We start from the raw sequence: 13,409 nt of genomic DNA, 5'->3' as shown, positions 1-13,409 counted from the left end.
AGCAGTGTTCCAGCGCGCTAATAAGTAACACAGTGCGGCTCAGTGTCGACAGCATTCCTTTCCTGAAGTGAAGAACGGAGCAGCATGTAGATGCCACCCATGTGCGCGGAGGTCAGTTCCTTTCATTTCATCATCAGACTCTGAGTCGACTTACCAAATGAAAAATCGGTGTGTGGATTCCTAAACTGGAATCTTTTTAAATGGAAGAGACAATATCACAGAATGGGGAGGTGGGACGGCAATGAGGAATCAGCAGTTAAATAGAGTATCCACCAGAAAGATTGTTAAAGAAGGAAGGTAACATGTTCCTCTGATGGTTACTTCTTACTGCAGATTCCTCACCTTGTGAATAGATACCAAAGCAGTACCTCCCAAGGTGGTGAATCTGTGGAAAGGCTCAAACTAAAAAGTCCTACAGGACTGAGGAGGCAAAATGCCCATTTCAATGGACCGAACTGTTGAGGCAGTAGTGCTTTGTGAACCTGTGCACCGATGCCCATGTAGATGCCTGTCAAATATACAGGACAGCCACTCTGTGTCCACTGTGTGTGCTAACGCAGTGATAGCAGCTCTGGCGGATTGACCCCATAAACCTTCTGAAGGCTGCTTCTTACCCAATGAGTAGCTGAACATAATGCAGAGGATTATTCATAGAGAGATCTGTTTCTGCATCACCATGCTCTTCTTTGCGTTACAATTAACGCCACAAACAGCTGATCACCCTTGGTACAATCAAGGTAAAAGCTGAGCGCTCTTTTGGGATCCAGACAACAGAGTCGATCTGCCTCTTTGAAGGGATGAAAGGAATCAAAGAAGTCAGAGTTGAAGAAATAAAAACCTTCTAAGGGGTTCACTGATACACCTGGTCCTTTAAACCAACAAAGAAGAGATTGGCACAGAAGCTGTAATATCAGGAAAACATATTTATTAACCTCACATGAGGGAGATTGCGTCACACAGTACCCTCAGGCCACTGTAGGAGGCATTCTAAGGAGTACAGCGAACAGGGGCCATTTATACCCCCACAGGGGCTCAAAAGGAGGCAGTACAAGTACACATGAGAAGAGTTACACACATAGATGGTCATACCGAAAATGCACAGTCAACAGGTAGGAGGAGTAATGAGTTGCTGACATCAGTTAGAACAGCCTGACAGTTCTATACTAGGAACAGGTGCATTCTGGCAGCTACAGGTCTTTCTGAGCATGTGCAAGGCTCTGGAAGAGGGAGAAAGCACATAGCAAACTAAAATGGCTAATCCTCCCAGATTAAGTATGTATTCCTACAGTGGTGGAAAGTACACACAGGTTGTTTAAATACCCCTCACACACCAAAAGGGCCCTTGGTGTCATGCTTCATCATAGGGGTCTTCCCGCCCCTCTACGGGACGGGGCGTGCTACGACCTACGTCTACGTGGGAGCACTGTTGTTGTGAGACACCTATGTGTCGTGTAGAGGTGTGAGAGGAAGGGTCAGGAGTGGATATGAAAGTGAATTAAAAAAATACCTGGCTCGTTGGTCAAAAAACTTTAATATACCTTAGAGCTGGTATTATTAAAACGTGGGGAAGGAGGTGTATATGCCTCAATGAGCTATGCCTCCTATATCTGCCGACATGTTTCGAAGCCCCCCAAGCTTCTTCTTCAGTACCATAAGGATCCCTTCCTATACTCACTATTATAATAGTGGTGCGTGATCTATTAATACTAATGGTGATATGTGTAAAGAGTATGGTGCAAGTGAATTCACTGCACGCAGTCATGAATCCTCAATAGGTCGTAGTAGTCGTTAACCTGCCAAAAAAGACGTACTTTACAAGCCATATACTTTGTCCACTGTGAGCAATGGTGACCTGTAAAAAATGTGTGACATTAGACTTAATGAAATTAGTTTTAGTGAAATAATGGTGATGAAGTGTCCTGGTGTAAAAATAAACAAAGGACAATAACATGAGACAGACACACACAGAACATAAAGCACACACACTATTCCAAAGAGCTAGTTATAATCAGCCCGTAGAGATTACGAAAGAACACAGCCCATATTATTGCGTTGTAGCGGTGTCAAGGCAAGGGAAACAACCTACTTGAAAATTTTAGGAATAAAGCACCATGAGCCTTGAACGGGTGGAAGGAGTGCTTAATAGCCAATCTAGGAGAAAAGATATATGGGTATTACAAGAGAGGAATATCGAGGAGTCCTAGGCGACATCCTCGCAATACCGAAGTTCCGACCGGCTATACCGTACTTACTACTCCTCGGACACTGACCTGCCTTGTGTGGCCTCCCCGATGGCTCCGCTGGATAACTGAGCTGTACCAAGGAGGGGTTTAAATAGGGCAGCTAATTGAGGTTCACGCCTCAATTAACGTGGCGAGTATCACTAGTATGCAGCACATGTATGCGGCCGCATGTTCACTCGGACGATTGTGCTGGCTCTGCCATGGGGAACCGGAAGAAAAATAAATTAAAAGAAGATCTTTTTAACGGAAGGATCACACGTTTAAGAATAGAATAATTGCAAAGTGGACCCGGTTTTTAAAGCAACTAGATGGTCAAAAAAGGGGGGTCTTGTATGCGAATTCCGCATATTGTGAACAGGGCGTGACCTGGAAGTGAGGAGAATAAAGATTCAGGCATGCAAAAATGACTAGACCCCCTACCTGCGTGACAGAATGTTACATGAGGAAAGGTTTTGTACATCAACAGGTAAATACCACAGTGCGGTTCAGATAGAAGGGCCACGCATAAAAAGTTAGCGCATAAAATGTTCAAGGTGACCCGCAATAGACCGAAGGTCCTGGTAAGTTAGTATACTGGGTCTTATGTGGTAGTCACGCTACCTGCAGCAGGGTCAGGATGGGTGAATAATTCAGGATGGGTGAATAATACAGGAAGCGCTCACCCAACCTTAACCCGGGTGGTCATTGCATATGGGGAGGGATACAAACGCCCATGGATAATTCCAAATGCATGGTTGAGCAAAGTTTACTTACAAAATACAAAGTGGGGTGCGCCAAAGACATACCCATGATAAAAATAAAGGGCAGTTGTCCTGCTGCTGCCTAAAAAGGAACAGGAATGCACACGTTTTAGAGAGGTCATACTGTAGATGTTTAGGAAAATACATGAGGAGATGCCATTAAAAAGTTCCAGTAGTTTCAGAGGAAAGTATCAAACCCCTGAATCGGGATAAGTCACTGGATGGAACGAAAGGTGAAGGTAGTTCAAGTCCACACAAAATGAGGGGAACTGGTTCCAGGGTATCTCATCGTTGAGTCCGATAATGTGCATTCCAAAGCGGAACACCCACCGTTGTTCCTTCTCAAACAGGCCATTTTCCCTTTCAAGGTGTTCTATCACTGTCCATTGTAAATCCTCGACTCCATGTGTATTGGTCATGTAATGGGTCGACATCTTCGTTGTACTCCTCCCACAATGGCTGTTACTCCTGTGTTCCCCAATACGTACTTTGATGGGTCTGGTAGTCATGCCTATATATTCCAGGCCACACGGACAGGTGATCATGTACACCACATTCCTACTGTTGCAGTTAGTGAAACTTCTTTGGTCCCACTCACTGCCATTCCTGATCTTTATGTGCCTACTTCTGTATGTGAGGTGGCACGTACTACAGTTACCGCATGGGTGATGTCCCTGTACTGGTGGTAGTGTGCCCATTAGTTATATCAGTGGTTTTTTTTTTAGGTCTTGTGTGGACGAGCATGTCCCTCAAATTTCTTCCCCTTCTATGTGCAAACATTGGTTTTGGGATGTTCAGATGGCAACAGTTGACTTTGAGAGGGTGTATCCACCTCCACTACTCGTTGCTGCGTAGTACCTCTCTACTCCCCATTTTGTTTCTTTTAACTAAAATGGCTGCCCCGAACAAAATGGCTTTTAGCTCATGCTAACAGCAATTCCTGCAATCTTTAACAGAGTGATAGCTTCTCCAATGTGAAAAAGCATCACCACCTACAGTAAGACTGCAGATAGACTACTTTGCACCAGTTTATCCTGGAAAATGGCAGTATAAGGAGACTGAAAGGGCCTGAAGTTCACTTACCCGGAATGCAGACGTGATCACTACCAAGAAAACAGTTTCTATGGTGAGTAGGGACAATGAACAACTGTGCACTGGTTCGAAAGGGATAAGCATCAGAAAGGTGCGGACTAAGCTTATGTCCCACTGAGGCATTAAAAAGGGTGTTGGCAGAAATCTAGTTTGCAAACGTTTTAGAAAACACATAACAATTGGTGATTTGAAAAAGGACAGTAAGTCTGGCAAACATAAAAAGGCTGTAAGAGTGATAGGTTACTTAACTGTACCCAGAGCAAGTTCTTGCTGGGCCAAAGACTACACTTTCCTAGTCCAATCCGATGCCACTAGTAGGACTTGGGCCTGGCCACTGCTGATCTTCTTCAGAACCTGAGGCAAGAGAGGTAGCGGCAGGAAGCAGTTCTGTGCTCCACTCTATTCGGGATTAGTCTCTGTGAGAGAGCTTTCAGGTAAACTCCAGTGCGCAAAAGTGCTGAAATTGCCCATTCCCTTGCAGTAGTGAACATATCGAGCCAGGGCTCTTCACACTGTTGGAAGATGCCCAGTAGCACCTCTGGATGCAGTCGCCAACTGAGTGCACCCCCTCTGGCGTTTAAAGATCTTGCAGGTAGTGACCCACCAGGAAATCTCCGGAGGACTAGAGTCCCCTGGCACAGGCCTCTGGACCCTACCCCGCTTATTGCAGTACCACATGGCAGAGGTGTTGTCCATGACAACCTGCACCAGCCTCCCTTTGATGAACCGCAGGAAGGCTTTCAAAGCCAAGTGAATCGCCTGAACTTCCAGCAAGTTGATGTTGAGGCGGTGCTCTGCTGCAATACTCTGATCTCCACCCCTTTCAGATGACCTCTCCAACCCAGTAGTGACGCATTTGTCACCACAGTCATATCTGGGTGGGACAGGGAAAGGGGACTGTCGCTGGTAGAATTGCAGTCCAACAGTCATCACTGCAGATATTTTACAGTCTCCTCCGACACCTGGATGGAATCTGACAGGTTCTCCGGGTGCTGGGCCAACTAAGACTTCAGGTCCCTCTGCAATGCTTGTACTTGCGATATAGCATAGTCAGTGAGCAGGATGTAGGAGTCCAGTAGGCCAAGAAGCCTCAAAGCCATCCTCTAGGATAGAGGCTGAAACACTGGGATCATAGCCCGCATGCACTGGACTCGTTGGTCTGGAGGAAAGGCTCGAAAACGCATCATATCCAGGATGGCTACGATATAAGGAAGCCTCTGCACAGGACTCAGGTGGGAGTTCAGCAGATTGTTTGAGAACCCCAGAGATGTCAAGTAGTTCACCATTGTCTGGAGGTGGTCCGCAACTAACTGTGGTGAGCCTGCCTTCGATAGCCAGCCATTGACTTAGAGGAAGACTAGTAACCTTGATCTGTGCAGCGATCATCGCTATCACTTTCATCAACACCCGAGGGGCACTGGTGAGCCCTAAAGGGTGCATGGAAAACTACAAGTGCTTGTGGCCCACTTTGAATCACAGGTGGCTCCTCGAGACTTTTTGGACATTGTTGTGAAAATACACATACAGTCTCCAGGATCCAGGGCAGATAGAACTCGGGCCAAGGTGAGCATCATTTTTCTTTGCGCAGAAAGGCATTGAGAAGGCGAAGAGTCAGGATAGTGCAAAGGCCTTAGTTCTAATTTATCACAAGAAAGTAGCAGGAACAACACTCAGTCATCACTTCTGAGGTCAGTACCCTCTATTGCTTCTTTGGCCAAAAGAGCCTGCACTTCCTGACATAAGATGAATGGGTGGTCCTCCGACAGGCCTTCATCTGTAGGTGGCAGGTGTGATGGGTTGAAAAGAAATGGCAGGGCATAGCCCCATTGGACAATCTGCAGGTACCATTTCTGGTTATGTTGTCTTGCCTAACCTGCAGGAAGTGGCTGTCCTGCCTCTCACCAGATGGTTGTGAGCGGCTATGGGTGCACTAAAGAGGTTTTGCAGTTGTTACATGAGGTACAGAAACTTGGGAGGAATGTTGCGCATGATGGCCAAGCCATTGTCTGCTGAACCCACGGCCCAAGCTCAAAAGGAAGAAAAGCCTGCTGTCTTGTTTTGCAGGTGGTGGGGGGCTGTCGATACATCGGGCCTCTGGTTATCCTCTAAAAGGATGAAATTATTGTGGGGCTTGCCATACTGGAATTGAGAGGTCCAGAGAATGTACCATGGCTCAGCTTTCTTTAAAAGTCTTCAGGGGTGACTCAGATTTTTCCCTTAACATGTGGAAGCCGTTGAAAGGCAGATCTATTAAGGATGTCTAAACGTCTCTGGAGAAGCCCGTGAACCTCATTCATGGGTGGTGCCGAAGCACCATGTTATTTCCCATAGCCCTGCCTAGACAATCTGTGATGTCCAGGCCGGAGAGATTGACAAATTTGGCAGCATCCAGAAAATCTTGAATGGTTTGGCTAGTGAATGTCAGAGGTTTTCTGGAACCACAGGTAAGATCCTACCCACCATGGCCCTAAGTGCATGGGTATAACACCCCAGTAGACAGTTTATATTGACCTCCGGGCAAGACTCGCTGAGGACAACATATGCTGGACCGAAATTGTCCACTTGTTTCGCCTCCCTGCCAGGGGGGAGTGGTTGAAAATGCATTCAAATGTACTTACTGGTGGACTCCTGTAGCACCTAACTCTCCGCTTTTGGATGCTAGGTCAAAAATTATGGGTCGCTTGGAACAGGTCTACACTGCTTGCGAGTTGACTGGAGGGACAGGGCATGGCTTAGCCCAAGTGCCCAACACTGTCAGTAAGTGCTTCATGAAATGGTAAACTAGGTTTGGTCGTGCATGTCCAAGCTGTAGGAACTTTGGAGGTTAACACCAATGTTTTTACATAGTCGGGAGGCGAAGATAAAGAACCTTTGCAGCCCTTCTAATTACTGTGGCAAAGGAATTTGCCTTCTCTGTTGCTGGTCTTGACGGGGGAAGGGAGAGGCGGAGGAACCAACACAGTGTCAGGTGAAGTGTGCAGTCCACTTGCCTCCTGTAATTTCATGTACCAATAGTCTGCATTATAAGGAGGAGTAAGTTCTTTCCAGTCCCCTTCACTGCCATCTCCATGAAGCTGGCACACAGTAGGTGTGCAGACATGCAGTATTTAGATTGTATCTGTGTCTGAAGGTTTCAGTATAGGCTGCAAAACGTCTAGATCTAGAAGTGGCCTCAGTCGAAACACAGCCGGCTCGGAGCCTGACAGAACAATGGATTGGCTGTCCCCCTCTGGCACCAGTGGTGTTGGTTCTGAATTGGGTTCAAGGAGTTCAGAAGGCACGGAGTATGAATCCGCTGGCAGAAACCCAACTAGAGGGCCCTGCAGATCTTTCGGCCCATATAGGCACACCAAAGGGATCTGGAAGTGTGAAAATATGTGCAGCATAGCCATAGGAAAGGCTCAGATGGGTCGGGAAAATTGGGATGCATCAGAACCAGAGATAGAATTAGCTCCTCTGTGTAACAGGAGTTAGTCTGACAGGCACAGTGACGCTAGCACTTGTGCACTATTCGAAGAGAAGCAGGTAGGGGCCCAAGTCCCACTTGGACTTCTTCAGGCTCTTTCACCTACCCGCAGACTTTGAACACAAGGAAGAACTGTCTCAGGAATGACTTGAGTAACAGAAAGGGTCCAGGAGCAGGTCAGCGACTGAGTGAGACCTGCACAGAGACTTCCATTGCTTCACCACGTAGAGATTCATCTCGAGATCCCGGGTGACTTTTGGGTTTTTGGGGGGCAGTGTTCGCAGGCCTTGCAATTGTGTAACGAATCCAAGCATCAAAGCCACACCTCAGGGGGATCTGTCACAGACATCTGTTTGCTACCGTTCCGCAAGACTTAAACCCTTGCACACTAGTAAATTTGAAGGAAAAAAATTCTCTTCACAAGGGAAGAAAAAAGTGGAGCTCCAAGTCCATTAATGAAGGGTGGCACTTCGATCTGGCGCCGTTCGACACTGAGCAGAAAGGCATTTATGCAGTATCAACTGCCAGCGCATAGGAGCACTGCTTTAAACTTTTCAGATCCATTCTCTCACTTCGGTTATTCACAAGGCGAGGGATCCGATTTAGAAGTATCAATTACATATATATAGTTAAGATAGTGTTCCCATGGGAAATGCCTTCAGTGTGTTGCTAACAACTTTGGCGCTGTTTGACAAATCTCTACAAAACTTTCCTAAAAGTGCTACTTTTTGACTAGTTTGCGAATGGAATGTTTCGGGGTGGTTCGTCAAGCGGGGGCTGAGAAAAACGCATTTTCCCCTTTCATTTTTTAAGCTGCAGCTAAAATCAGTGGCAGTCATCTTAAGACTCGGGACTCAGTCCAGAGTCCTAAGAAAAAAAGACATAAGGAGACAGGAAAGGGATACCCTGAACCCCTAGGCCTGGTGGAGGGACCCCGCCTTGGGCTAAAAATAAAACAAATAAAAACAAATAACAGTGTGTCAAATTCATGTAGGATCCAAAAATCTGCAGCAATATACATTTTTTTTTAAAGCCTAGCCTCCTGGGGTAGGCCAGGGCCATTGGGGGGGGGGCGCAATCCTCTGCTGATGCTAATACTGTATTTAGACACTTATTTGCCCATGTCTTCTTCCATTAAATTTTAGCTATACATATATTACAAATATTTTTTTTTCATAAAGACACATATGTCATCAGCAGAGGATTGCGGTCGCGTGAGTTATAGTTGCCTGCACTAACTATAACGGGGGAATTTCAATGGTTTTTTATCAGTAAAATGTCCAGCTAACTATAACATGTGTGAAACCTATGGTTTTTTCACTGAATTTGCAAGGTTTTTTAAATGCTAATTCCTAACTATAACGTGTGTGAAACCTATGGTTTTTTCAGTGAATTTGTACGTTTTTTTAAATGCTAAGTTACTTTACGCCATTCGTGGCGTGCGCGCCCACTTAACGCAGTTCGTTCCGTGCGCGCGCGGTGGGCTTCGCGCACCGCGCGCCCACTTTACGCAGTTAGTGCCGTGCACGCACGGTGGGCACACGGTGCGCTACGCGCACCGCGTGCCCACGTTACGCTAGATGGGCCATGTACGCACGATGCGCTTCGCGCATCGTGCGCACATGGAGGACATATTATGCGCTTCGTTGTGAAAGGTAATCTTTTATTTTTCCATATATTATATCTGCCATGAAAAAATGAAGCCCTTCGGGCATCATTTGCACACGGGGTGGGGAGAGTATGGATCATTTTTTGTTTTTTATAAATTTTTACCGTACGCGTACGGTAAGCGTAATCGGCGAAATTTTCGATAAAATTAAAATGGTCTTTTTGGCCTTGGGGGATCTTTGGGGACTCCGTCATCATGGCTATGTGCTTAGGAGCTGTCTAAATAGCCCCTTTACATGTTTTTGGCCTTTGTTTTTCAGCCCCCCCTCAGAGTGCGAGAGAGAAAATGGCGGCCGCCGCTTCCTGGTTTTGACCGATTCGAATGTTTACTAAGATCTAACAGCCAATCAGATTCGCGCTCGCGCACGGCACCGTACGCGTACGGTAAGCTTACCGTAAGCGCACCGTAAGCTGCCACAGATATATATATTGATTTAAATGCTATTTTCTCAGGAACTACTGAACAGATTTACACCAGACCTACAAAAGGCACTTCCTTGACCTGAGGACTACCTCTCTGCCAAATTTCAAGTAACTCTGTTCAGCCGTTCGGGCTGTAGCTGTGTCTAAAGGTCCTATGGAAAAATGCATGGGAAAAACGCGTTTTGGGACCCCCTTTTTTCTCAGCCCCCGCTTGACGAATCCCCCCGAGACTTTCAGGGTAGGAGCGGAGCGTAGCGCCCCACCTATTTTGAAAATTTCGCGAGGATTCGTCGACCGGCGCCAAAGTTATTCCAAATAAAATAGAATGTTGCGGTTTTCCTATTGAAACAGGGTCCTAACTATAACTACCTACTGGCGACCGCCAGTAGGTGATATATATATATATATATTTTTTTTCACTCCTCTTCTCCCTAGTGCATTATCGCACCAAACAGGAACACGGACGCTTCAATCTGCTGTTGCCAGAATATTTATTTAATTTAACATGGTATATACAAACGGTGCTGCCTCAGGCGCATTTCGGACACTGGGCTGTGTCCTTGCTCACTTAACTAACGGGGAGGCTGAGATAATATTTAAAGGCACAGTGATGGTGCTGGTGCGGGACGTGAATCGTCATTTTCATTAGCATAGAAACAGGACTAGATCTGTATCGTTTTACCATAATATGGTAACCACCAGTTCATTGCTTTATAAAATGTAACCATATTAATTCATAATGTAAGAATACTTGTATACAATGCTTTCACAGTAAATGGTTGATGCAAATATGATCTTAATCTCATTGCTGATAGGCACATAAGTCTAATGCATAATGCTCGTCTATTTTTATAGTAGACCTATATTTTACAGGACACAATGTAAATTTCATCAAATAAACATATGTTCAAAATAGATGATATTGATGATGCACGAGCCCGATATGGTAACACTCACTGCTTATGTGCAAAGAAACGCATATGTGCAAAAAAGCTAATAATGTGCAAAAACAGCATTGAATGGGATAAAAACTGGTTCAAATACCAAATAACGTACATGATGTTAAAATATACATGTGCAAACAACGCTATACTCTAGTGCAGATAATGACGTGAACGCTAAAAATAGAATAATAAAATAGAATAGTATACCAGGTACAAATACCCTGTTATTTTCAGACCTTCATTGTATAGATCTGCAAATACTGCTATGTTGATTGACTAAAACGGGCATTCTAAATAACAATGACCCGTACCCATATACATATAAAATACGTAGCTATATATGTAATGATTATCCACAAGCTATTCCAATAGCGCAATTGTAAAATGAAATGGCTAGAGGATAATGATCAGAAAAAACCAGAACAGTACTATTCAAAGTGCAAATGTGCCTATAATACCAACAGTGCTAAAAGTGCGTACATGCTTAAACATTTTTTTTTTTGTATTAACTCATATTACATAATAAAGTGATGTGGCAGCCATAATCATTATTTGCATGATAGCCATTACATTACCTAAAAGCCCAAAGTTAAAAAGGGATAGGAAAAAATTACTCTTGCAACATTCTATGTTTAATATGGGGGTTTTAAAATCAAAGCTATCCATATATATGAATGAAGCCTAAATACTCTATCTTTGTATTATTTCATGTCGAATAGAGTATTAAGAAATAAATGAAAAAGGAGAAAATGAAAATCTTGAAAAGCATCAAAGCTAAGCTAGGAAATGGACTACATGGAGTTGTTGGAAAATCCCCTAATGATACTTCCAGGGATCACAATAATCCATGGTAGTAAAAAAAGTTACATACAAAGACGTGTGATTACCACTCTGGATAAGGTGTCTATGTAGGTGTTCTCATATATATAACAAATGATTATAAGAAATTATATAGGTCTTCCCCTATATTCAAGCCTGCCGGGGATTTCCGGTCGAGATTCACTATATAACGTGACTAACTGACGTAGTGTTTTTTCTCTATTGCCACCCTTTTTGTTTGGTGCCACGGCATCGATAACAAAGTACTGTAAACAGTTGAGATTGTTATTATGTACAGCTTTAAAATGTCGGGCCACTGGGTAGGATTGGTCAGAGTTTACTATAGCCCTGAGATGTTGCAGGATTCACACATACACTTGGAGTTTGGTGCTCCCTACGTAGCAGAGATTACAACTGCATTTAAGTACGTATATGGCAAATTCCGTTCTGCATGTGTAGTGGGCCTTCAAAGCTATAGGGGTGTCAGAAAAGGGTGTCACATAAGTGACAGTATTGATGCCAAATTTGCATGCTCGACATGAGCTACACCTAAAAAAATCCCTTACAGGGAGATAATCTTGTAGTAGTGCCGGTCTCTGGGCTGTTCTTCACTAATTCGTTATGCATAGAGTATGCACGCCTCAAGGTTATTGTCGGCGTACTGGGGACAACTTCTTTCAAAGTAGGATCGGTAAGGCTGATCGGCCATTCTTTTTTGATGATATTTTTAAAATACTTGGCTTGTCTACTATACCCAGTGACTAGTCTAATTTCAGAAAGTTCACTGTCCCTTTGATCAGTAGAATAACCCCCTACTTGTTGTAAATTCCTATCAGGATCTAAAAGGGCTGTGCGGTTGAGGATATTTGCTTTCCTCATAGCAGTTTCTAGTCTGCCTGGTAAGTAGCCTCTAGCTTCCAATCTTTTTTTAGCTTCCAACTGATGATATTCTCTGATTTCTGGAGTACTGCATGCTCTATGGATACGAATAAACTCGCCATATGGAATGCTGGCTATGGTGTGTGATGGGTGGAAACTCCCTGCATGTAATACCATATTTCCCGATGTGGGCTTTCTATACAAACCGGTTCCAATCCGGCCATCTAGTATTTGCACCTGTATGTCCAGAAAATTGGTAACAGTACAAATCAATATTGGCTGTAAAATGTAAATTCAACTCATTTTCATTGATGGTGTCAACAAACTGTTTGGCTTGTTCTTCTGTGCCATATAATGAACACATCATCGATATATCGCCAATATTTGACGATATGTTTAGGCCATGTAGTAGCATACTGAACCTTGAGGACATGCTCCTCCCACCAGCCAATGTGCATAATTTACTCCCATTGTGGGGATGTTATTCACTTTGGACCGAACCATGGACGCTTCAACAGGGGCCAGAGTTATTGTATTTGATACCATGATATGGAATTTTGCCCACTTGGGGAATGCATTGTTAGACACGTCTATTTATCATTCTGAGATAGGATTTGGACATTGAGACTCTCTACGATATACAGAGATGTCTCCATTACAGACATTTAAGGTGGGCTGTACCGTTTGCCCAGCCCGGTTCTGAATTGGACATTTTATATAATATTATGATCCATTTGATCTTTTTGAATACCCACCTGTACTATTGACAGATACTCGTATGTTGTTTTACATAACAGAATTTATCTCTGGCATCAAATATTTACATCATACACCAGCCACAGTCTGTGCACACTACTGCAGTATGTTTACACTCTGCAACGTTTTTGCAGCAGCATGTGCAGCCCAATGCCATTGTCCCCTTTTGATGTCCATGCTTATGTGTATATATGCTTTCAAGACATGCATTCACTTATGTGAGCAAGGCCGCTCGATGGCCGAAACACGCTGTGATTTATGAAGTAATAAATCCTTCTGTATCCTCACTTCTGGTTTTTACTGAGCGTGCGTACCATTTGACTGTTTTGCGTGCATTATTGCCGGAAGCTCCGCCGGCCTACACGCCAACTCTCTCGGG

At 44.3% G+C, this 13,409-nt stretch overlaps 1 protein-coding gene across 1 annotated transcript in view; it reads right to left on the bottom strand.

The window, feature by feature from the left end:
* The window catches only part of BLMH (bleomycin hydrolase), a 512,280-nt gene that overhangs the window by 223,946 nt on the left and 274,925 nt on the right, over positions 1 to 13,409 (bottom strand). The gene's annotated exons all lie outside the window — the stretch shown is intronic.

The sequence above is a fragment of the Triturus cristatus genome, chromosome 3_2 (genome assembly GCF_964204655.1).
Source record: "Triturus cristatus chromosome 3_2, aTriCri1.1, whole genome shotgun sequence".
Classification (NCBI taxonomy): Eukaryota; Metazoa; Chordata; class Amphibia; order Caudata; family Salamandridae; genus Triturus; species Triturus cristatus.
The sequence above is the reverse complement of the archived record's forward strand: the minus strand, read 5'-3'. Positions and strand labels throughout refer to the sequence as shown.